Genomic DNA, 27,393 nt, shown 5'->3' with positions numbered 1-27,393 from the left:
GCACTGACAGTCAGGAATGGATGTTCAGTATATTTACAAATGAGCTGTCCTGACAAACCATGAAATATGTTTTATTCATACAGTCTACAATGAAAAACAAAGAAAGTGCATGTTAATATCACTGCTTTATTTTTAATTTGCATTGTCCATAGTATGCCAGCTACTTCTAATCCACCATGTTCTTACTCAGAGTTAAGGGAATACTAGTGCTCAACAGCCTGGCTACTGCACTGAAAAGGACCCTGGGATTGTTCTTGTTTTCTTCCATTAATGATGAATAATATGCCATTTTGGCGCTACAAAAGGTTTTTTCTTTTAATGTTACTAAACTTTCAAGTTTACTCTAAATTCTCCTTAATTAGTAGAAGGCCGTTTTCTTTCCAGCTTTTGTGACTCATGCTTTACAGTGTGTTCTCTTTAAGTGTATCATAGCCTTGTCTGATTCCTTCTTTTTTAGTGGCTTATTGATCTACAGTCATGTGAATGGGAAGGTGAAGAGTTTTGATGTTTTGTCAGTGTGTTTTAGTCACAAATATTTTTCCAATGAGGTATTAAAATGAGAACTAAACCTGGTTCAGTGCCAATGGTAGCTACGATGGGAACACAAGTACCATACACTGTAAAAAAAATGACTGTAGAATTAACACCAAAAAGTTGTAAAATTGCAACATTAAAAAACTGTAAGTGACAATATAATGCAAAGTTGTTTATTTGAAAAGATTTTTGTGTTGACAATTGAATCAAATATAGGTGTAGTTTTTACAGGAAGAGTATGTGAACAAAACCGGATTTGTATGTAGAAATGATGTATTTCTATTGTTTTTAGAAACTAAAACTGTAAATTGAAATACAGTGTGGTACCGTTTAAATTGCAAGACCATAATGTTGAAATTATGGCATATTTGCGTATATACAGTATTTGCATATTTACGGCATATATATATATATATATATATATATATATATATATATATATATATATACATATATATATATATATACATATATATATATACATATATATATATATATATATATATATATATATATGTATATATATATATATATATATATATATATATATATATATATATATATATATATATATATATATACATAGTTATATACATAGTTATAGTTATAAAAAAAAGTAAACATTTAACAATGTAACATTTTAGACTTGTAAATTAATGGGCTGGTAGAGTTGGTAGAGCGGCTTGTCCAATAACCAGAGTTGGTAGTTCGAATCCTGGCTCAGACTGTCCATATGTCAAAGTGTCCATGGAAGACACTGAATCTTAAACTGTTCCCAGTTGGACCTGGTGGTTTTGGAAAGTGCTTTGGACACCATGAAGGTGTATAAATTGTGCTAAATAAGTGCAGTCCATTTACCAGTTAAATCTACATGTTTAAAATGTTAAATCTACATGTTAAATCTAAATGTTTACAGTTGGATGTGTTTTTTTACAGTATTGCACTGGGAACCACAGCTGCCAGTTTTTTTTCCATAAAAACAACAGGATTTTTTTTTACAGTGTATGTTTGAAAAGCACCAGAAACATCTTGTGGTCAGTGTGGCTCATAAGCTGGTGAGAATTAGACCTATCAAACCCTCCATTTGACCCATTAATCCAGGTGCGACTGTGGGTTCTTGGTGAAGGGAAAAAGAAGGGGAAAAAAAAGCCAATATTCGCCACAAATCAATGGACCCTCAGTGATTTTTTGTGTGCCACAGCAAATACACACAAAGTGCTCCATCACTCTATACTGGAGGCAAACACTCACAAATACTCTCTTCTTTCTCTCATTAGAACTGACGTAATCCTGACCGTGCACATGAAAGAAAATCTGTTTATACTATCAGATCCTTCGCTTCACTATGATACAAAGGCAGGAGGCGAAGGAGTCGGCTATGCAGGGATAAATGAGTGAAGAGTTTAATGAATCAATTTTAAAGCCGCAGAAAAAGGAATCACTTTGGGTTATTAGCTGAGTGAAAAAGATTTCCACCATTATTGTTCTCTGAAGAATGGATTTGGGCTTCTTTAATTTAAACCCTTAACCTCTCAAAATCCAGTTCTTAATCAGAGACCTCATCTAAACGTATGCAGATACATACAGTAATTAAGCAGCAGCTCATCGTGGTGTGTTAATGATGAAAACAAATACCTCCATAGAACACATGTATGCTTTTAGTATCACTTAACTGCCGATAAATTATACATGTTTTTTTAATAACCCTTCACAGATGGAGGCAGCAAATCAAAGAATGTGCTTATGACTCCTTCCCCAAGCTCTCTACATCTAGTGAGACTCGAGGATGTGCAGAATTGTAGTTCATCTTTTTTTTTTTTTTTAAATTACATTTTATCATTATTTTTATTACTGTTTTGCCTTTCTGGGACACCAACTGATCATTTTGGTCAAGAAATATATATTTTTTATTTATTTATTTTTTGGTGCAGAGAAGTCTGTTAGTCAGTAGCTTCCATACCTACACTGTATATATTTGTTCAATTTAATTCTGTTTACAATACAGGTGCAAGACTTGATTGGAACTTGAAGCCACTAATCCTCATGTATCTACATTTGCATACATGCAGATGCTCAGCCAAGTACTATCAGACCATGCATTTGTTTCATCTTCAGTGATTAATGGATGGGGGGGTAAACATGTTATAGTGCTCGGCATGAAGCCAAGCTTACGATACAGAGCTATTGTTGTATTTTGCAGATGGCCCTCAGCCGTAATAGAGGAGGCTGCAGATCTGACTGAAGTGAGTAAACACACTAAACCTATTTCATCTGCAAAGTAGAAAGAGGGACCACAGCCAACCCTGTTCTGTGACATAAAGCTGATTGACTGGAGGCCACTGAACAACAGGTCAGTGAGGAAACGGCACAGCTCCTCCAGTAGCCTATAGGCTTCTATCTTGTTACACAGAAAGTTACAAATGAAAAAAGTGAATCTGCTCTGAGAAACTCTTGAGTAAGTTTCGGTCCCAGTTCTCCTCTGAGAAGTTGCATTTCTTATGAATCTGCAGCTGGACAGAGAAAGGAGAGAGCAAGGAACATAGGGCCTGATTTACTAAGATCACAAATAACAAGCACCAAATTGCTTGCTTGCACTAAAAAATGCACCTGCTATAGAGAAGTTTCATGTGACGTATGCATACATTAAGTCTTGCTACGTGCGCATCTTGAAGGCAGAAAGACCGCTCGGTTCCATTGGTGGCAGTGGTGGTTCTGTTCTGCTGACCGCTGTTTATAGTTATTACCGCGATTAGCGTAGCTTCTCAGTATTGTTAGCCTGCGTGCCTGTTGCGCTTAGCGGAGTAGAAAAAAAAGAATTGCCATCACGGGGTACGGTGATGAAGACCCCTTTAAACCTACCAGGAGGGCTTCCCCTGACCTATCACCCTGTAGAGACAGAGTGATTGTGGATCTACCTGCTCCCTTTGCCGGCGATGGCAGCCAGAGTTTCGTCAGCTGGAAGTGGCAGTCGGAGCTACGGTGGGCGACACCGGTGAGTTCAGCTGGGAGCTGGTGACAGTGCTCCCCACCCATCTGTGACAGTCTGCTTTTCTACTATGGGACAGCCTTCCCCATGCGGTCAAGTCAAATTATGCGGCCGTGAAAGAGAAGATGGGATTTTGGACAGAGACAGTTAATGGACTGTTTTAGAGCTAACGTATCGGCTCGTTCACGAGTTCCAGGGAGAACCTGGAGGTGTATGCGGCTGATGTGAGCCGGCTGGTAGCTGGTACTCCTGTTTTTGCCTCTGAGTTGCGCATCTTAATGACGTCACTGTTATTAGTAAACATTGAAACTCATCTATTGATTTGCGTGTCACAGGTGATCAACTAAGACTGCCTGCGCAAATGACAACAGATGCAAAGTCTTGGAGACCGTCCTATTTAAATGAGGATTTTGCGTTCACGACCAGTTGTCGTCATGGAGATAGTACACTGGAAAAACTGCTAGGGGTTACGTCAGCACTAATGGCTACAGTGCACTGGAATGATCCAGACACACGGAAATGTAACGGTGCGAGGAGGTTTGTCATAGAAGGTATTGCATGACTCCTCCTTGTGACTGGCCCCAAATCATCCCCGAGTTCATCTGGAAGTTGTAAAATGGCATTGCTGAGTAGGCAATACGTCTCAATGATTTTTTTTTCTGTCATTCCAAAAATGTTGATGCGTGCAGAACAGATTGGTTGTCTGCGTTGCCTTTGGTTGTGCCTACGCCGCATCCTCACCACAACAACTGCAGGAAGTTAAAACCTGCCTTTCAGACGAGCTAAATATACACGCAAAATCAGCCACCACAGTTTCAGGTGTGGTAAATCACATTCTGTGCACTAAATAAATATTTGCACCTACTCCTCCCAATAATTTTACGCCTTCTGGCAGAAATTACCATATTGCATATTCATCAAGGCAAACACGCTAAATGGGTTGCGTGAGCTATTTTGCCCATTTGAGAGGCACAACCCTCAGTGCGTCCTGTTAGTAGATAAGCTTCAACGGGTTTTTGCATGTGCAGTCAAATTTGCACGTTTTTACATGCGCAAACCTTCAGTAATTCAGGCCCATGGACTCTTCCTAGTTGCCTTATGGGTGAAAAAAAATATCCATCCTGAAGTGACCATCTGAATGATCTCCTGTCTGATGCTGCACATGCATGAAGCAAAAATAGTGCAACTTTTCCCCCTTCCTTGAAAGTGGTATTGTGTTAGATGAGAAGTAGGATGATTTGTATAAGAAGTAGAATCAAGTATTTGTCAAGAATCAAAAGTGTTTTCTGTGTCCATTTTTGTTTTATTTTATTTTTTTTATTTTGATCATGTATATCTACTCTAGCCTTGGATCTACAGTGTGTAAGAAACTTCAGTGTGTTGTTTAAGGAGGATTCAGTACATCATGATGTCAGTGTTGAGTGACACTTGAAAGTCTCAGTCACAAAATATAATGAAACCATTGTAAACAGTTTCCCAATGAATTATCTGTTTGATCTCCCTGTTTATGTTATACTAACAACAGCCAAACAGAATGTACAGTGTAGATGGTGGTGCTTGTTTACTTGTGCTGCTGCTGCTGCACTAACTTTTATGTTATTTCTACAGGAAAACCTCAGTTGTGTTGATGCCTATTGGTGTGTTTTTTTTATGCTTTTTTGTGGGATTTTGCAAAACTGATGACCCTAACCAGGATTACAAATTAATAACGAAACTGAATTTCAGAGCATTGCTCGCAGTGGTGACCGTCTTCATTGGATGATCTTTTGTTCCCTTGAAATGGTTTCGTCAAAACAAAAGTGAAAACTGTACAGAGCAGTGTATTGACAGAATTTTCAGCATATACAACTATTAGTTTAGCTACAGACAGAGAACAGAGCCATGTGTCCTTGGGAAAAGTCAGACAGGGAAATCTACTTCTGAGTGCCTTTCCCATCTCAGTAGTTGTGATTCAGAAGGGGGGAGAATGCCTCACCTAGACACAGGGCATATTGAAAGGATTTATTTAGGAGTTTCTCAGTCTGTGTTTTTCTTGAGCTGAGCTTTTGAGAGATTCCAATACAGATGAAATGAGAAGAGTATTGACTAGAGGACAGAGGAATGCCTTTCAAAGAGACTCGCCCACTTCATGTAAAGGTAAGTATATGGGTATGCAATACAAGCTTCAGAAGCATAAACAGGGCTTTGATGAGGAGAAAAATAGATGAATATAAAGGAAATAATGTGTAAAAATATACCTAAATGAATGCTGCAGGTTGCAATAAATCCCCCGGGTTTGATAACGATTAGCCGTTGTAGACTAGTAAATCATTTCTCATGGGGACACAGGATGCATTAATTGCAGCTCGCCACCATTTTTCATGTGTTTAGGTGCAGATGATTAGAGGAAAATGCCACACATTTTCTGACTTGTGTTTTGTAAAGGTCAGACAGTGGGGGAGAGAGTGTGTGGAGAAGGTCCCCGCTATCTCTTAGAACAGCCCTGGAGGAGCCCCCAGGGAGCCATGCTCCGGAACAAAAACAGCATGTGTGGCACTCAGTGTGTGTGTGTGTGTGTGTGTGTGTGTGTGTGTGTGTGTGTGTGTGTGTGTGTGTGTTGTGTTTGTGGCCACATCTTGCAAACAGAGCTTAGCACCAGTGCAGAGTGACGGGCTTGTTTAATGATAAAAACACAATAATAAGGATGACAAACAATGGCTCAGTGAAAGCATCCAGGCTGAAACATCTAAAATTGAAGACTGCAATTTATGCAAGAATGCCTCCATTACGCTGATCATATTATATCTACGCCTCCAAACACCCACTCAGTCATTTATCCTCCCACTCATCTTGATGAACCCTTTTTCTTCATTGGTAGCATCCATATGCCGAAGTTATGAGCCCCATAGTGTCAATAGTATGATAACCTCCAGTGGCTGTCAATTATGTTCCTCTTTCAGCATGATAAAATTGCAATGCCACAAGCAAATACTGTATTTGACAATTTCCACACATTGTTTTTATCATTGTGGATTGAACCCTACTGCACCTCTCTATCAGATTTTTTTCCGCAGTCTTATATTTTAGCCATGTTTTCACACAGAAGCAGCACAAAGAGAGCCAGGGGGCCACACAAGTGGATTAAACTTTCAATAAGGGTTTCTTTTCAGTCAAGACAGATTGATGAAATACCCCCAAAAAAAACAAAACATGTTTTTAGCCCTGGCTTAGGGGGTAAACATTTCAAACAAATATTTGGGAGTGTTCAAATCTAGGATGCTGTGAATGATGCCACAAAATGTGAAAGATTGCCATTGTCTACAAAGCCGTGTTCCAAAACTTCTCTCATGTTTCTCAAAGAGACCTGACACATCTCAACTGTGCTATTCTCAAATTTTGTTGACTTTAACTTAGTCAGATACATAAAGTCTTAAACCCACAGCCTATAAAACATGGTTGCCTCCCTGAAAAGGAACACAAGTCAAAAAACATAAATTGCTATTCATGCTTCTGTGAGATAAACAGCTAAAATCAGTAATTACTGAGCATTTTATGAGCTATTAAGAACAACATAATAGATGACAATTACATTCTTGGTTTGGGTAGTATAAAAAAGAAAAAAAAAAGTGGAAAATCTGTACAAAGTTGTTGATGTTGGTCAAATAAGATTCTTGAAATACTTTTACCCAAGTTTCACTTGAGCTGCAATGATTTGTATCAAAATGAAAAGATCTGTGAGGCCACACAGTGATAGGTGTAGTACTCTGAGATAATATGATGTAAATGGCTACGCTGTGTGAATATTTTTGCGTCAGCAGGTTTTGATCATTTCAGATCATGCTGATATGTTTTCATTCAGGAGTCTATTTTTCATCCACACCATTACTTTCTATTCTACAGCTAAATTACCTGTGTCCACCCTTACAGCTAGCTGCAGGAGAAATCTTATCACTACTCCTTGTCCTCTTGCTTTTCTCTCCATTTTTTCGCTTTGTGATAGCTAGAAATAGCTGGGTTTGTTCCCTTCAGATTCTGGCTGTCTGGCTGCAGTGTACCTGTGCAGTCTGATCCCCCTGGCAGTCACTGACAGCCCTGAAACAGACCTCCGTCCCTCAAGCCCTACGCTGTTTAGCATCAGCAGTCGCCACCTCCCTCTTTCCTCTCCCAGACACTTTCTCCCCCTTTCTCTCTAAAGGCACCAATTTAGAGGTGTCTGATTAATTGAATGGGAAACATTTGTCTATAAGTGTGTGTAGTTGTGTGTTCCTCTTAGAAAATGGTGGAAGGACCTAGAGTGACTCACTCATTAAAATATAGCGGATGAGAAATCCATTACTGACTGGACAGTTTTGTTCATTTTTTGATGAAGATGTCCACCATACACTACCCACTTCTTCTAGTTCAGTCTTGTTTAGTGTAAGACAGACCTGTACAGAGATTCTGTATTTCTCTGCAGTTGAATACTGTAGCTGGAACCATGTCATGGCTGTGGGGTCTTTGAAGGGAGACCAGAATCTGCCCTCTTTGAATAAAGCCCTAAGGGAGAAGTGGCTCAGTTCCCTGAATAAAAAACTACTAAGTGAAATCTGTTGGCTCCATAACAATCAGATGACCTCTGTGATGATCTTTCACATCTTATCCATAGACTAGACACAGACTCTCCCATCACAGCTACGAAATCCACTGTTCCCAATTGACTCTCAGTGATAACACCAAAGGCCAGATTTACCAACACTTTGAGTTTGGCATTAAACTACTGTCAAGATCGACCAAAGAGGTAGTGTGCAAAGTTAGCCCTGAAGAGGTGTGGATAAAAGTTTCTTTAGCACTTGACCAAATTACATATATATTATAGGAATTCCTAGAAAGAGCAAAGTTTAGGGAGGAGAGTGTTTAAAGGAGTAGTGGAATGTGCTTTACTAAGGTTTGTGGCTCTCAAGTTCTTGCTGATTGCAGCATTATTTAATGGTGACAAAAAAAAAAACACACTTCTTAACCCTGCCAGAGGAAACTGTTATCAGACTAACTACAAAAAGTCCAAATTTTCACCTTCTTCTGGTCTTTATCATTATTGGAAAGAGCCACTTCTATAAAAATCACCAGGAGGTTCAATACAAAGCCAAGCAGAGGTTTTACTTTCACATGAAGTCATGAGGAACTGTGGCCAGAAAAAATAAATGAAATACAATAAATCTTCAACGCAATAATGTTTTAATTTCCAAATGTTTTTCCTGGTTCTATGTTTATATTTGTGAGCAAGTTGGACGTAGCAGATTTTAGGATTTTAGTCACCATTTTAAGTTACAGTCATAAACTAGGTCCTGCAGTTTTACCACAGAAAACTGTCTGCCTCTCTTTGCTCTATGTTGCTGTTTCCAGAGAGAAAGACATGTAAAACTTCTTGTGTTTGTCGCATTTCTGTAATAAGCTGAGTCTGAAATAGCAGAAATAGTAGAGTCTCTGCGCCCTTGTCAGGTGCGTCTCTACAGTCTGACTGCACTAATTTGCACTGGTCTTGATAGAGACATAAATTGGAATAAACTGATTTGTTCTGTGTTCATAATTTTACGAATTATCCACTAAAGTAATCACTCCCTTGGGTGCTTTTTCTAGACTGCGCCCTCGCTAATTTGCACTGCCTTTGTAAATGTGGCCCGAAGTCAGTAAGTTTTCTGCAGGAGTCATTCTGATCTCATTCATTTTATTGAGTCTCTCTGTTAAGTTCTTTGGTCCGCCTTTATATTATTGGTTCATTTATAAGATTTTAAGAAGAAATGAAAGTATTGTGTCTGCCATGACAAAAAAAAGGACATTTTTCCTAATAATTCAGACTTTCAGAGCCTCTGCATCTTTTGTGAATCATATTTTTTCCAGACAGATAACTTGATTGTAGTTCATCTTAATAAGTTCCATTAATAAGGCCATACAATACGTTTTGTTATGCAATGTGATGTGATACTTCATGTTAGGGATGCACCGATACCGATACGAGTATCGGCATCAGCTCCGATACTCAGTGTGTGTACTAGTACTCCTACTCTTAAAAGACAAATGCACCGATACCACTTACGGCCGTGTGACATTCACAGTTCAGTGCAGCAGGTACGCGATGGTGGAATAATGTGTGTGGAGTGTGAAGAGTGTGGAGATTTTTCAAAATAAATGACGGTGATAAAAGTAACGCTGACTGCAAGTAACGTTAAAGACACAGATGGATACGGATGCAGCGTTCTGTCCATCCTCTGCGTATTTCCATCCGTTTTCCAGGTGCTCGCGGGTGCGTAAACAGAATGAGAATACCAGCAGGTGTACGGAGAGGTGCGGACCACCGCCAACAGAAGTGAAAACGAAACTTATCACTCATTTCTGTTTCCTCTACCTGCTGAAGCTAAGCTTTTAAACCCTACCAGTGAAAACACTGCAATATTAGTATCACATTAGTGTAACCTCTGTCGTCTCCATGTTTGTTATTACTGACTTTCTTCTTCTCCTCAAAAAAACTTGACTCTTCTTCTTCTGCTATTTGTCCAGTATGGTTAATTAAGAGCGGCGCCCCCTGGTAGATTAATTGAGAAACACTCATTCCAACACATTAAATGTCAGTAGTAGCACTTTGTTCCAGTCAGACTAATGACAACGACAATAAAGCACATTTACAAAAGGAACTAAGAACTGGAATTGGATTATTAAGTACTCGTAACGGTACTCGGTATCGGCAAGTACTCAAATGTAAGTACTCGTACTCTGTCTGGAAAAAAGTGGTATTGGTGCATCCCTACTTCATGTGACTATTTACTCTCAAACACATAATATTACAGTTTAAATCTTAAGTAGACATTGGAAATAAAATGTAAAACAAATGATTAGCGGATAACATTTATTTTCCTGCATGTGAAATTAGTCACAAGTTAAGTCTGTGACCTGTGAAAGTTTGTAGGTCATGATTATCGTGAACTTATACTTATAGAAAATTTTAGAGTTTAGAGTCTGACATTGAACCAAAGTCAGTAGAAGATTTCACAAACAGCTTAAAACCCAAAGGGGAAGAAGAAAAAAAAAAAAAACCCTGATGATGATACCACCGCATTAAAATTCAAGCACCTACAACAAATCAATACAGTTTTAAATGTGTGTGTGTTTCTTTTGGTAAAAGCTCTGTCTATTGCTTCAAAGTGTGAACCACTGTCCTGACCTGCACAGCTGTGTTTTTTCAGTGTTTCTATGAGAGCAGTCAGTCACATGAGGAGAGAATGTACTTTGCCATAATGTTCCCAAATGATGCAACAACCTTAAAATACAGGAGTTTGAACAACCCCAACTTTAATGCTGTACAGCACTACAGAACCGTGCTGAATTTGTTTTGCAAAAAATATCCAAAATATGGTTTATATCTATTATTTGTCATACTAATAATGTTTGGCTTATTATGATGATCACAGAAACAAAATGTGGTTCAACACCCACAAATATAGAAACATACAGTATTATTCTTATCCACCAAAGAGCCAATAAATCACATTACATTATATTAAGAAGGGAGCCAAATCCCCGATGTCTTAAAATATCTTCTTTGGCAACTCAAAGCAGACTGGCACTGAATGAATTTTGTGACATTTGGGGGCATTTCTGGACAATCCAATAATGTGAGTGAGCATATTTGATTTGGAAGCCCCCTGGTGGCTGAGCAGCAGTAAGCAGTCCCTGTTCATGTGGGCTGCCTTTGGAGCTCACTGGATTAATAATATTCATTTCACAACTCCATATAGTATACCACACATCACAGAGGAGTTATTGCTCATCCTTTGGATTTTACCGTGATTCTAGTCTCAGATATCCCACATCCACCACCTACACACACCAACATTTCCCCACAGAGGTTTGCCACCCACTTCCCCCAAACCAGGCATCACAATGTAAGGCTGAAAGGGAGCATGACTACAGCTGCCGGTGCAAAGATAAAACCCGCTGTTACCTGTAATCCCATACCATGCAGTTTCTCATACACAGCATTATATGTGCAATAGCAGAGAGGTACCAGGATTTTCACCAGATTTGGGAGCATATACCGCACTGCTGTTACGAAAGGAGCTTAGTCATTTCTGTAGTATTTCCACATACATGTTTTCTATTTTCGGTTAAGGTTTGAGCACCTGCGGGTGGCTCTCTCTTGCTCAGATCATATTTATTTCAAACAACCCACAAACCCTCTTGGATTGCTGCCCAAACTCTAAGGTACACAGACTGGAACAGACATCTGCTGTTTAAAGCAGTAAATTTATGCTTTTATGAGCTGAGTATAGGATGAGGAGAAACATCAAAATGTCACGCTTTATTACTTTGTATGCACACGCTGTGAAGAGTTTTTCTAATGTCACCCACTGAGTCAATGATAGCCTACTTACACTGAGTTGGTGATACTTACGTAAGAATGACTTGTAATACAAATATGTTTTCCTGATTGTTATACTGCATCCTGGTGGATTTTCAGTTAGTAAGCAGTCTCATTTGAGTTCATATAAGGTAAAACTAGCTTCACAGGCCAGATGCTTCAGTGTCTTTAGACAGAGGAAAATGTGTTGTACAGGAAGATATTTTCAAATCTATGTCAATTTAAGCCTGTCACCATTCTTTACTTAATAGAATGCAATAGACTTTCAGAGTCGGTGGCTGGAAATTCAAGTGCTGAAGAGCTGTTCTCTGCAGCCAGTGCATAACATAACCTACATCAAATGTGGACATTTTTATCCAAAGTGTATTTTGGCACAGAGGAAACCACTAAAACAGCTCTGCACGTCAGATTCCAAGATAATAATGATGCACAGAAGTAAACCATGAGAAGGTTATTTTTTGTATGACTGTTTCTGTTTTTGTTTGACAAAGGCAAGAATATTTATTTTTTATAAGTCAGGTTTCTATTTTATTGGCATGACAGCAGTATCCTGGCTGTGAGTGGAAACTGTCAAAGGATTCATTAATGTTCCTCTCCCTCCTCCTCTCAGTTTCTGCCTGCAGATCTCACACATCTTGAGGGAAGCTGTGGTGACAGTGGTGGCAACATTAGCTTGCAAGGCATGTTAAACTGTGCTGTCACCACGATATGCGCTAGAAATTTGGACTGTCTGACATCGGCAAAAGACAATAACTGAAAAAAGTGTGGGCGGATAGTGTTTATTCACTTAAGCAAAACAAATTGTGGTGGACAGTTCTGACACTTCTTCCCACCATTCTGAAAAGATGTAATGCACTGTTTACAGTATTAGTGTCCCACTGCTGGCATCAATACTGGCAACTATATACATTACATATATATATATACATACATATATATATATATATATATATATATATATATATATATATATATATATATATATATATATGTATATGTTTTACCTGTGATTTTTAAAGCGCTGCTATCCTGAGCCCACATGCTGTGAATCAGAGTCTTTAATGTGTGTTCCTTTGAAATAGGTGTGAAGGAGTCAGGTCTCAGTTGTGTCTGGATGAAAGATATCCAACAACTAACAAATATATTGTAAAGTTTCTTTGTTTCACTGGAGCTCCTTAGTCCTGTTGGTTCTCTTGTAACTTCTGTGACACTGGAACAAAGCTCTACTGCAGATTACAAAAGCTTCACGAAGGCAAACAGTAGTAAATTTCCCTCCAGGCTGAGGATCACTTCAGATCACACAGCAGCAACAGCAGCAACAACAGCAGTGAGGAAGAATACTTACAGTTTAACATCAATGACACACACGTCACAAACCATCCACCAGTCAAGTTACCACAAGTGATGTCTAAAAAAATGCCTATTGATTTTAAAATAACAATAACAGTCAGCCTCTTTAGCCCTTTGAGTTTAAGCATTACTTCGATATCCTTCCAATTTCAGGGATGACTGCAGCTGACTGAGGTGAGGCCTTTTAATCACTAACCTGTGTGATTTGGAATAGAGGGCAATCATCACTGGTCATTTTCAACTATTTTCTCCCAAGGACACCAGTTCCTGACCCTTCACTGTGCCCAACACATTGCCATGCAGGTGTGCATTCACTGTTAGTTCAGTCCTAGAAGCACCCAGAACCAACTATTGGCTCCCCATCTCTGTTCTGAAATATTTGATTGATTAATATTCACTGGCGGCTGCTCCCAGGTGGAAGACCCGCAGAGAGACGGGGTTTTAGGTGTAGCTTACAATAACATTGTTCCGTTGCTGCTTTGGTTGGGGATTTGTTCCTCCTGCAGTTCTGCTCCTCAAATACCCCTGGCAACCTCCCTGAAACAAAAAAAAAAAAACTGAAAAAAAAAAAAAACTGAAAAAAAAAAAAAAAAGCTGGAACGAGTTGAGGTGAACTTGGAGTGCAAATGGAGAGCAAATTGTATTCAGGGTTTTTGGTTGTTTATGTCCTTCAAAAACTTGTTCACAAACAGCCCACTTGCCAGAAAAAATGTTGACATTACCATTTCTGCAAGCCATGGAAGTGTACAAACTCTACATAAATTGTCACCGGGGGATCCACTTTTTTGCCAGGAGCTGGATGGTTGGCGGATATACAAATTTCAAGACTTTGCCACTAAAAAGAAGAGCTTCTCAACTCCTGTAGGGTGTTAGAGTAAGCCAATAAAGGATCTCTGGTTAAGGTTGGGAAAATATATTGTTTTTGGTTAAATATTAAATATAAGTCATATGTATTACATTTTTACAGACTTTTTTTTTGTATCAAATCAATCCCTGCAAGCACCATAAACAACTAAGCACCATAAACCCTACAATGTTGATACACACATCTAGAAATGCTCATTTAAAATATTTTTTTTGGCTCAGAAATGTACCATACAATCTTCATCCGCCTGTCTGCCTGGGTCCGGGTCACGGGGGCAGCAGACTCAGCAGAGAGAAATTAACCCTTTCATGCATGAATTATGAGAACCTTAATCAAGATTTTTTTTTTTTTTTTCCTGTGTTTTTATTCCTCTGTAGGCATGAAAAAAAAACAATGTGATTGAATTTTTTCTATGAACCCATTTTTCATGGAGTTACAAAATCCTGCGTTTAATTTTAGAAGCAAAAAAACATGTATTTACTGATATACTGTAACATTTTTAATGCTGCTAATCTGATGTTTTCTCACATTTTAACAATACCTGCATGGAGATAATATGCAAAAAACAAACAAACAAACAAAAAAAACCCTTTTTGTTTAAAAAAAAAAAAAAAAAAATCAAAACTATTAATTACAGTTTAATAACAATTAGCAATTTTTTTTTTTTTTTTTTACAGTCAGACATGATACTGCAGATCAGGTTTATCTGGAATAGCACTTTTACAGTAATGGTATGAATTACAGTGTATGGGATGATACATAAGCATCCACTGTGTTGGCTGATATGGAACTAAAACAACAAAATCCATAAATATATAAGAGAACACCTTTGAACAGCTGTCCACTGTAGGGACCACTATGCATGAAAGGGTTAAATGTCTTTCTGGCAAGTGGTTATCACAAAAAACTCAAAACAAAAACTTGTCATACATATCATATCCAACACAACATATTAAGTCAACTCACATTAACCCTTTCATGCATGAATTATGAGAACCTTAGTCAAGATTTTTTTTTTTCTGGAGGGTTTTTATACCTCCTTTGGCATAAAAAAAAAAATTGCAATCGAGTTTTTTTTTTTCATGGAGTTACAAAAATGTCCATGCATTTAATTTTTTAAGTAAAGAAATATGTATTTAAAACCCAATATCAGAGGGTAAAATGAAAACAATGAAATAAAAACATTTTTAAGGCTGCTAATTTGATGTTTTCTCACGTTTTACCATACTCCAATGCTAGTTATTACCTTATATAATATGCAAAAAACAACTCTTTTTGTCTAACAAATAACTGATTTACACTTAAGCATGTTACTGCAGATCAGGTTTATCAAGAACAGCAAAGTTATAGTAATGGTATGAATTGCAGTGTATTATGGGATGTTGCATAAGTGTCCACTGTGTTGGCTCATATGGAACTAAAACAACAAAACCTATGAATATACAAGAGAACAGCTGGAGAATAACTGTCCACTGTAGTGACCACAATGCATGGAAGGGTTAATAAGACCTCCAAACCTTCGTAAACATGCATCTGATGACATGTGACTAAAGTGTTTTTAAATGGAGCTGCTATATCACAAATATTCACAAAAGTCTTTCATCTCACATGCATTTAGAATTATAGTAAAGGACACATCTCCATTTAGGGAAATGGAGATTAAATTCATGTGTTTGTGAGAAATAATCACTAGTACAGAACAGCTTTTAGCAGTTTTACCACTGACAAAAGGCTGTAAAATGACACAGCTCTAATAGCAGGGTCAATAGTATCAAGAGTAAAAATAAATGGCTTTTAACAGCATGAATATGTAGAAACAGTAATCTTTATTTCTTCAAAATCTCTTCTTTGATCCCTAAATCATAATTTCATTTCTTTTACAGCAGTCGGTGGGTGTTTGAAATAAGATTTTAGCGCTAAATGATGATTACAATTTCCCATACCCACATCAGTTCTCTCCATAAAGAAAAAAAAAAAAAAGCAGTTTATTGCTGATGAGTCAACCACTGAAAATATTCACAGATCTTCAGCATAGTCTGTTTTTCTTCTTAATGTGTGGAAGAAATTGGACACAGGAGACTTTTTGATGGTGATATTGGTTTCTTTTGATTTAGCTGTCAGCAGAGGGCTCTCATGATCTATCCATAATGACCCTGACCTCTCATGTGCACTGTTGTAATAAGTGTGGAAGTGTGCACCATCACTGTCCTTTCATGGCGATATTGATTAAGTCCTTCCTCTCCTCACTGTTTTTCTACCTCAAACAATAACAGTGATGGTCTTAATGTTTACCGTACCTCATTGTCAAACTGTTTGTGTGTCTTTGTTTGCTGCTACTCAATGCCTCATTGATTTCCCACAGATTCTTCTCCTGAGAATGGACTAAATGTTATCCACGGTCCACTCTACTTACTGTGACCTCCATATGACAGTGTTCAAAGAGCGTTTTTAGTGTGAATAGCTGTCATTTTGAGTGGATGACCTCATCAACTACTCGCTGGCCTCTACTGGGTGAAATAAGTTATCGCTCGAGGACGATGGAAGCAGAGAGAGGGTAGAGAAGGTTTTAGGGAAGGTAAAGTCATTTCAGATTTTTTTTTTTTTTCTAGATGGAGGATGTCACGACAAAATAAAAATATCGATGGGTAGTTTTGGGGTGTGCAGCCGCGCAAAAATCAAAAACACCCATTTCTAAGCTGCTCCCTGTGAACCTCAACGTCTTCTCATCTCCCCAAAACACTCTTTTGGCAGGCTTTGAATTACCTGCTCTCATCCCTGCCTAAATTGTTCAAATATGTTAGAAGCTGATCAAACAGAAAGGTTTTCGGTGCGCACAGCCGACAGAGCTTTCCCTGTGGGCAGTTGGGGATCAGACATGAAAACGGGGAAAGAACAAAGGCTTGTCGGGACTGTTAAAGACGCCTGGACCACAGCAGCCCATCAAAATTCATTCAGTGAAACAGGCTTGAAATACTCGCAGACTGCAGGCGCCCCTCAAACATGCCAAAACTTCACTTCTTTCTCTCAGAAAATGTAGTGTCAGAATGGGGAGATAGTTATAGTACATAGAGGACCTGAAGCCTTTTTTTCAAGTGGCCTCCTTTAGAAATGTAACAACAAATACAATCTCTTGAAGTAATTCCACTCACCAGTAACTGCTTTATAAAGATGTGTATTTTGTTAAAGCTGCGGTGCTTGATAGTTTTTCGGTGCTCTTGAAAAAAAATCCTTAAGTACCGTATTGTCATTCAAGAGCTCTACCCACTCCTGTGGACGAACAACATTGAGCTGGTGATCCACTCTGGATGATCACAGATGTTTCCCGACAGGTGGTGGGGTTAAATATGTGACTGACTCCCAAAATTATGAATCATAAATCAGATTCAGTCTGGTGTGACTTGACTACACTATCACATGCCTTCTCTTCTCTTTTCCATAGTCTTGTTAAACAAAACAGAAGCATTTTTAGCATTTTCTTTTTCTCCTTTAACTGTAATTTTTTCCAGAAATTCTTACTTGATATATACAAAAAACCAAGAGTTGCAATAAAAGAAAATGTCAGGAAGGTAATCTGATTTTTGTGAGCTGACTGCATTGCTTCTGTTTTTGTTTTTAGTATATAATAACCTGTTTATCTTATCAGCTATTTCTTTGCCGAATAAAAGCTGCTATTTTTAACTTGTTTTCTGCTGTCTGCAATGATAGTGTCACTCAGCTCCTACACTGCAAGGCTCCGTCCAACCCACAATGAATCAAACATCGCTTGCAAAGGACCGGATGCACTATATTCCAGGACTCAGTGACAGTCTTATTTCCAGCCATCGAAGGAAGCAGAGGGAAAGTTATTTACCGAGAATGGTTGACAGAGGAAGATTGGACATTCCTGATCTGTCAAGGACGTGACTTTTGGCCGAAGCAAATCCTTCACTTTTATTGCATTGTCTTTGGGGCCATTTGGCACGAGCAGATGGAATTGGGAAGCTAACGTGGTGCATTGCCTTCATCTCACACCATTTTCAAGAGCTAAGTTCCCAGACAGAGATAAAGTCCAGTCTGTAACCTGTGGAGTCTGGAGACGCTTCAAGTGATCCTTCATAGAGCTTGGCCTTGCTTCCCTGAGTAAACTTTAGATGTGGGATTTCATGAGAGTAATCAGCAAAGAGGCACTGCTTTAAAGTTTAAAAAAAATAATAATTAATTAATTGAAGAAAAAAAAAAACCCAGCTTAAAGATCTTAAGCAATCAGCTTTACAACAGCTCTGATACCAGCTGTCTGAAAGTTAATTGAACACCTGTTTTCACACGTCACCACTTTATCTTCTCTTGACACCAAACTTAATAAATATGGACTACTATTTTCCTCTGTGATATCCTAAACTTGTGAGGAGAAACTTGGAAAAAAAAAAAGTGATAGTAACATGCAGATAATTCACATGTAGGTCCCAAAGGAGAACTGATGAGCGTGTGTGTGTGTGTGTGTGTGTGTGTGTGTGAGAGAGAGAGAGAGGGGGGGGGGGGGGAGAGAGAGAGAGAGAGAGAGAGAGAGCGAGAGAGAGAGAGAGAGAGAGAGAGAGAGAGTTTGCTTTTTAGTTGCAAAGCAGAGCAGTCACCGAGGACGGCACGTGCAGCAATGCAGAGATCCGCCGCCTGAGGTCCTCTGACGTCAGCTGCAGTGGCTGATGGGAATTCAATACACAACATTCACATTGCCTAATTTATTCCACAATAAAATTGGCTGCTACTTCTTTGTCTGCAGTTTTATTGATGGTTCAGTGTGATGGACATCAATGAACTTCCGCACAAATTCTGCAGCTAAAAAAGCCTCAATAAATAGGATTTTTCTTTACTCTTTTGTGTAGTACAGCAATAATTTCACATACAGTAACACAGACTTATCTGCTGTGATGTGCTACAATGGGGTTTAAAAATAGGACGGTGAAAAAAAAAAAACAATATTCCCACCCATTTCATAAGCAATGTACAGTGTACTAACATCTATTTTCACCATGATGGTAAAGGCACTATATGATATTCAAGAACCAAACTGTTGCAGATTTTCATTCCTTTCAAAATACATCTCATATTCTCACTGAATTCATTGAGTCTTGCTGCTGAGGAACACAATGCAGTGTTTTGCTTAAGTCCACCTCACAGACCCATCCTATTCACCATCACCCTCCCTCTGCACTGAGCAATTTCTATCCATCAGGAACGCAACCCGCAAGATTTCCGCATGCCTACTGCTGTCATTGTCTACATTCATCTGCACAAAACATTATTTGCTCCAGCTTTATTTTCCAAACCATAAAAGTGACAATACTGCATGTGGCACAATTTACAAGTAAATAAGGAAGCCCATTTTGCTGTGTGGACAGATCCAGTTATTTCAGTTGAAAATGAAAATTCAAGGCAGAGCTGCTATGTGAATGCCAGGAGGTCTTTATGACACAGGCTGTGCTCAGCTGTGGGGTGGATATAGGGTTAAGGGGTGGAGTGGGAGAGCAAGGAGAGTGTTATTTGGAGGTAAAGTGGCTCTTGCCCAGAGCCACAGCCCGAGGCACTAAACATGACCTTTCAACTTGCCACTGAGCATTAGGACAGTGGAGAGAAGACATCCAGTCCTCATATATGTACACTGGAGAGTGTGGAGACACTCCTGCTACAACTGACACCCCCTTTTATTCTAATTTGTGTCATACAAGCCACTGCAGTCAAGGTAGTTCACCCCAGTACTGAAGAGACTGGCACTATTCAAAGCTGACATGTAGTAGATGTAATATCTAAAGTGTGCAGGGTTGGTTGTCTCTGCAGGGAGTGTACAGTCAGGAGTCCAAAACATGGAATAATATCACATAAGTACTTTGTTGATAATTACTACATTGGACTGATACTGTGATTGATGTATTGATTCATTTTGTGGTCTGTGTTTTTATGAAATCAGGCAGTATTTGGATTAACAGGCTGATTTTTCAAGTGTGCCAGGATGATTGTGTTTAAAGGTCACCTGGTGTACAATTGAACTTTTCAGCGTACAAATGGTAGGGGTCAAAAAGCTGACATGCAAGAAAGGATACCTCTGTTTAACATTTTTTACACTCCTCTACCCTTTATGTCTGAGCATACGGAGGTCGGCCGATAGCACGACATCTCTTAGTGCAGTTTCATCTGCCTGGATTAGTGCCCATTTTCAATTTGTGCATTAAAACAGCCGAGTGGAAATTGCAGAAATTGTCTGAAATGGATGTCAGTAGTGCATGTAACATCTCTGGTTTCTCTCTCTATCACCATTTAGGCTTGTAGAACACCACACAGTGATCAACAAAAATAAAAACCATTTATTCCAAAACACAAATGTCATTGTAGGTGAAGAGCAACAATAAAATGCCGTGTTGCATCACAGTTGCTGGTGAGTAACAAACCTGCAATCAAAGGCGCAAAGAGAGTTTATAGTTTATAGTTTGTGTTCCATCTGAGTGCCACTTCCTCCTGTGACGTCTCACTAACAGTTGGAGTGTGAGGAGTGGATTTCTTAGAGGTAAAACTTACACCTCAGAAAGAATCAAAACATAGAGAATGTCATCCCAAAATGTTCACAGGACGGAGCAATGACAATCCTCATTTGTCTTCCGTTCCCAGAAGGCCGTCTTGTACTGTACTGTCCTCGTGGTGTACAGAACAGCATGTGAACTGTTGCTTTACTAGACCCACTAACATCACTAAACTCCAGCGGAGTAAAGGGCCAAGGCCAGAGCCCTGGCCTGGTGTTTATGGTCAGATGGAATGTGATCTCTGGGTGAGAAAAAAAGGGGTGAAGTTATAATGAAGCATCCCCCCTCTGCTGGTTGTTTGTTTGGACAGACCGGCTGTCTCACAGCACAAGCTGCGTATGGAATACTAATGGATATGACTAATGATCCTCTCTCGCCTTTCTCCCATTTCTCCCTGTTCCTTCCCACTCAGCTCTTTTTTGTCACTGTTCCTTCTCCTTGTGCCTCCATCTAGATGAAACTCTTAACTCTCAAGTCAAGGATTCAAAATGCATACTTCCGATGCCACTAAAGCACTGACATGCACATATGTTTTAACACATTTAGGGCAAGTGTCTAACATAATGATTATCCCCCTTTAGGCATGAGAGTTGAGCACACACCCACCCCTACTGATCCTGGGTTTTAATCACCTATCGGTGGGTGGACAGAAAACAGTCTTTGGTGTTTGTAACCAAAGAGTGGGACTATCTAATCCTTTCCCCATCCATCATAGGTGTTTAAGTTTTCAAATAACACTTTCTCCAGAATGTGGCACCTCAGGGGAAGAACAGGAAGACACCCCAGAGCTGGAGAAATTCTCTTCTGTGCCAGATTAAAACCTGCTGAGATTTAACCATGGATTAGACACCCCCCTTGGCATTAGGAAACTGTATTAACTGTGTAAAATAATTTTAGTATTCAGCATTAAGATCTGATGCTTGGAGCAGCCTAGTAACCACTGTTTGCCCCAGAAATACAGAGACTGTCTGTGACCAAATGCATATTTTCTTGCATCAGATGTGGAACTTTCAGTGTGAGTATGGTGCCTGAAACATGATTGAATTTAATGATAACCTGTGAAAACCATTCTAATGCAAGTTTGTCTCCACAGGGCAACATTACCATTAGCAATCCAATTAGTGGTGGGATTGGAATAGAGACACTAAGTGGTAGATGCTGTTCCACAGTGATGGTCACAATCAATTTAACTTTCCATTCAACATCAGTGGTCACATCACAACAACTCCCCACATCCCTGTGAGTAATGGCAGCCTATTCTACCTTGACTATTATTATTATCTATCCCTTTTTATTTTGGAACCTACAGACTGTTTACACCTGACACGAATCACATTCTCTCTCAGAAATAATTGTAATATTGCTAATAAGTCTACAGGCTGGGTCGAAACCACTCGCACCTACAAGTCAGCCAAAGAATGCCTCTAAATAAAATGAGATTGCATTGATTGAGCCAATAGATTACAACATTTAGGTGGAGCTTTGGCACCAAATTGGCTGTATGTTATTTAACAGTCCCCTCAGGATTCACCTCAGAGCCATTTAGTAAGGTTCTGCTTTGAGGAGAAAGTTTTCCAAGTCAATAATAGGCCTTACTTTTATTTCTACTGCATGTTATCAACAAGACATGGATCTAAGTAACTATCAACAACCACAGTATTCATACAACAATGCACTTATTCATTTCAGTCATTAATACTGCTGAAGTTTAATTTTGTTCTTTATATTGTCTCTGTATTTATAACACTTTTCCTTTGCTCTGATGACATGGAGCGTGAGAGAGACAACATCAGTTCATTAGAGAAATACAAACAGTCCTGACTCCCCTGTGCTTCACACTCTGAAGCCTGTACATAGACACACACATAGTCATAGGCGAGCACCCTTAGGACCTGTATTCCCGGTATGATATTTGCCAAAGATACACAACTACAGCATCGTTTCCCAAATCCTGTATCTTGTTCACTGCTGGAACTGTTTAAATTAGTCATGTAATGACTCAGATAGTAAATATACACATTTTTTCATTTTTAACCAACAGTATTCACAAATTCTGCAATTTTTCATGCTCTTTTCTGTATTTTATAATGATTATTGTAACGATGATTAATAATGATAATGATGATTATTATAATGATTATTTTATAATTAACTGAAAATGTAGTGTGTAAAATTAAAAATAATAATAATAATAATGATCAGTTTCTTCTATAGTTCCAGTATACAAACATCACATTTTGTACAGGTAGTAGTTATAGCAGTAGTTATTATAATAAAAGTAGTATATATAAGGAGATATTTAATTATTTAATTTCCTAAACTCTCTGTAGCTCTGTGGCATCCTAGACTGTAGGATAACCTTTTTTTGTACTTTTTGTAAAATCAATAAATCAATAAATAATAATAATAATAATAATAATAATAATAATAATAATAATAATAAAGAAAAGAAAAGAAAAGAAAAGAAAAGAAAAGAGTTCAGGATATTCGTTTTTGTTTTTGAATTTTGCTGTTTCTATAAATATTTCAATATTTTCCAGTGCAAAATTATAACATTTATAATAAATATGTATATGAAAATGCACTTGTTGGTGTTTCATTTTCTTTGTTTTGTTGTCAGCAGAGCAGTAATTTCAGAAAATAACAATGAATCTGTCAACAACATGAAAGTTAATTGCCATGACAGCTGAAACCAAATGATAGCAAATGGGAAAGACAGATGGACAACAGATAGAATAAGAAAAAAAAAAAAAAACACCATTTCAACACAAAACTGGTTTACTGGAAACATATCAAATGATTACTTCTGCTCAAAAAATGAAACTACAAGAAATAGCATGATGGGCAACATGGATGGAAGACGGACAAACTAAGCAGAAGACATTACTGAAACACATAACTGATGAATTGCAGCATATTTGTTGGACAAACATTGAATGGTTTTCCAAAATGATGGACAGATGGATCGATGAAAAACAACAAGAACGTGCCATTACAACATTTCATAAACTAGTATAAATTCTAGTAGAAAAAACAATAGACAAACTTTTATGTTTTAAAACACTTTTGCCACTTTTTAGGTTAAATAAAAGTTAAATGGACTTATACATGCAAACCTTTATGATCTAGATCTTATAATAAGATACATATCAGAGTTTATTCTTGGTCAGCGGAATGTTTACATCTTCAATAGTGACAGAACATACGCTCCAGCTCTGTGACCTTTGCTCTTTCTTCTTCCAGTCTCCTACTACTAGACATGGGGATGGTTTGTTTGTGTTTGTGAGTTGAGTGGGTGGCTGTGTGTGTGACTGAAGGGGACACTAATGAGCTGACTGATTACACTGGAAAGCCTCAGGTTATCATTAACCCTCTGAGGATCAAATACCAGATCAAGCCATTGGTAGGATGGAGAGATGTCACAATTAGCAGTTTATTTTCCCTATGGAAAAGCAGAAAATGTGCTCACATATGAGGAAGGAGATAAATAAACAACCTTTGAGGGTGCAAAGCTAGATGCTATAAGCGTCAGATCGATCAAAAAGAGGTTAGTTAGAGCCACACCACGGCTTCAGCATTTTTGCACAAACACAAACCTTGACTTGGTGTGTTTGAATTCCTACACAAAGGGCATTAGTAGCCCTGTCAATAGAATCTCACAGACAATGGGGACCTGCGTCACACAAGAGGAACATTCTCTCATCACAGGCTTAGAGGTTTTGCAGACAGCTTTGATTGTCTCGCCTTTCCTGTAATGAGATAGCTACTTGCTCAACGTCTGCATAAGAGCCCCTGCATTTCCACACATGACTATTAACCCAGCAGCCTCAGGAGTGTGTCCCCTTTCAGTCACAGCCCATTGCCACATATGAATAAAACAATGAGGAAGATTTCAACGGCAAATTCAGGCAATAGGTTTGTAAAGACGTGTACATCCACCAGAGGACTGTGATTTAGGGATAATTGTGGTTTATTACAACAGAGGTCCCATTACAGATTTGCAAGAACATAAGGGCAATCACTTTAATGTCAAGATTTTATAATCATGTGACAAAAATGTTTTAAAGCCACTGCTGCATTGTGATGTCTAATGAACTGCTGCAGTATGACGTTCAGAAGTGCAATAAAGGATCAGTCCTTGACAGGACTATTTCCTCACATCCCTCCCCTCATCTTTTCTTCAATTCCTCTCTTTATCCTCTCCCCCCTTTCTTTGGAGGCCCTCTGGACCCCATCAAACCTCTTTCTGTTCATCCTATATGTGAGGGGTCAGTGCGTACCCCGCAAGAATAAACCAGCCACTCAATGTGAGGATCTTTGTGATCTCATCCCCCTACCCTCTTTCTCTCCTCTCTCACTTACTTGTGCCCTATAGACCAGAAATGTCTCCATTCACAGCACTTCCCTCCCCCCCGGAGCGGTCTTCTCAGGGTCCTAACAGCACAATTCTATGCCTTATTGCACCAGATCCTCCATGGAGAACAGTGTCGTCAAAGCGTTTGTGAGGACACAGAAGGAAATGAACTGGCTTTGTGCTTGGTCTTGACATATAGTCAAGATCACGTGGTGAAGTCTATGGGGCAAGCATTTAACAAGAGAGAAGGGTAGAATGTGTAAAATGTGTTTTAAAGGCCTCCAAGTGGCCATCTTGGGAGGAAAATGCCAGCACCTACAGTATTTAAAGATGAAGCAGTTTTATGAGTTTGGCCCTCCTGGCTGTCATCCAGCTTAATCCACATTGTGTTTTGGCTTCCTACGGTCCAAAGCTGGTTTCTCAAGCTCATCTCCACCTCATGTTTAATCTCCCCAGCTCTTTCATTAGGACCACACCATGTGTTGATTCTGAAGAAATGAAGCGGACACCTCATTTTGAGCAAGAATGAGCTGGAGAAAGCTTTTGTCTGCTGCAGGAATGCCCATAAGACAGAGAGGAACACTGTTTGGTCTGACTCGGGTTGCTATACCAGGGCTGGAGAAAGCCATGGCAACGCGAGCAGAAGGTTTGCCGGAGTACATAGCGCTGATACAATACGGCTACCCGGGGTTTGTCATTCCAGTCAGGCCTGACCCAAATTACGACATCCTGGGAAAAACTGGCCCACTTCAACCAGCACACATGCACAGACATACTTAATTGGGCTTGCATACATTTGGCTGATAGCAATAACAAACAAAACATATGGATGTTTGAAGTCTAATCACTGAGAAAACGGTTCTGTAAATGATTTAATACCACAGCCCATAGCCTATGGCTGCTGGATTATTTGGGCTTTCCAATTGTTTACCCAATATGTCTACAAGCCACTGTTCCATCTGCATTTATAATTCTTAGCATTTTTTACTTAATAGTCTTTTATGTTTTCATATGTTTATCATCTCCTATCAACAGCCTTAGGGAAAAATCTGCTTAAAATGGGAAGAGCAACAAAGAAGCGATTAGAACCATGTCAACAGAAGTGTTTTACTTTTACTGTTTCATATTTTACCAAAAGGGGAAATATTAAGAAAAATTTACAAATGCAAATTTGATAACCAGAGAAACTTTGAGTGAACTTTCTTGACAAACTTAATGAGTTTTCATACAATGAAGCTTAGAAACACAGAAAATGACAAGAGTTGCCATTTCTAATATGCACACACTAAATAAATCCAACAAAAATGGCCTTCATAGAATCTGCACCGTTGAATCTTAATGCCCAGAATACCATTCGGCTCCAGGCGACAAACTTTTCTGCCTGCTTGGCTGTTCAAGTATCACCTCACCCTCACCATCACACCTTCCCCATGAAAACTATGCATCATTAAGTGTGCACGAAAAAAAAAAAAAAAAAAAAAAACTACTTACTTTATTTTGGAGGTCTGGTAGTTGTATATCAGAGCTTGAAGAAGTAGTTTCTGTAGGCTCTTTTCATCTGCACCTCTGCCCCGCTGCCCTGCCTCTCCAAAACTATTTCTCTTTGTGGGCTGAGCATACGATAGCGGTGTAGTTCTTGTGTGTGTGTGTGTGTGTGGGTGTGTGTGTGTGTGTGTGTGTGTGGGTGGGTGGGTGTGTGTGTGTGTGTGTAGGTGTGTGTGTGTGTGTGTGTGTGTGTATGTGTGTGTGTGTGTTGTATGGGGTGAGAGAGAGTTTGGTTGGGTGGGTGTTGAATGCCGGGTTTCCTGACTCGTGATCAGGAGCTCATTACCCCCAAGGTCACTCCAGGGACGCCCTGCCAGGCACTCACGGAGACACCGGAGAGAAGATGTGAGATGAAGGATGAGACAGAGAAGGAGAAGGAGAGGGAGCAGTTAAGAGCCAAAGTGCAAAGGAGATCCACGGGGACGAGGAGCGAGATGGACTGATACGTACACACAGAAAGAAATGTGAGACACCCAGAGACAAAGACCAACAAATGAACAGAGACAAACACACACCACAAACTGTGTCTATATGAACATTGGATGAGCCAACAGAGTGAACAAGCTGGGAACAGCAGTCCACTCCAACCAGACAGAGTTATATAAAATATCTTGTTGATCCATGGAAAAGAGAATCCAACTGCATCAATCAATAGGATATCGACACACACCAGCCAGGCTCTGAATTTGTTTTTCTAGTTTTTGTTTGGGCCAGTCTATCAAAAGACATTTACAATGCTTGAAATACATAAAACTTGTTGGCTTTTATTGATGGAATTTTTTCCCCATTGAAAATCACATAAAACACAGAAGTACAGTAGTAAAGTTGTGGAAGTGGAAACAG

At 39.0% G+C, this 27,393-nt stretch overlaps 1 protein-coding gene across 1 annotated transcript in view; it reads right to left on the bottom strand.

Annotated features, from left to right (window-relative positions):
* ptn (pleiotrophin) overlaps positions 1 to 26,649 on the bottom strand; it is a 45,929-nt gene extending 19,280 nt beyond the window's left edge. The window contains exon 1 of the mRNA XM_030148861.1: positions 26,497 to 26,649. The gene's annotated coding sequence lies outside the window, so the exon portion shown is untranslated. The remainder of the gene's footprint in view (positions 1 to 26,496) is intronic.
* Positions 26,650 to 27,393: the final 744 nt, after the last annotated feature.

Source organism: Sphaeramia orbicularis, chromosome 12 (genome assembly GCF_902148855.1).
Source record: "Sphaeramia orbicularis chromosome 12, fSphaOr1.1, whole genome shotgun sequence".
NCBI classification, from domain to species: Eukaryota; Metazoa; Chordata; class Actinopteri; order Kurtiformes; family Apogonidae; genus Sphaeramia; species Sphaeramia orbicularis.
Note: the sequence above shows the minus strand (reverse complement) of the source record. Positions and strands in the feature narration are given on the sequence as shown.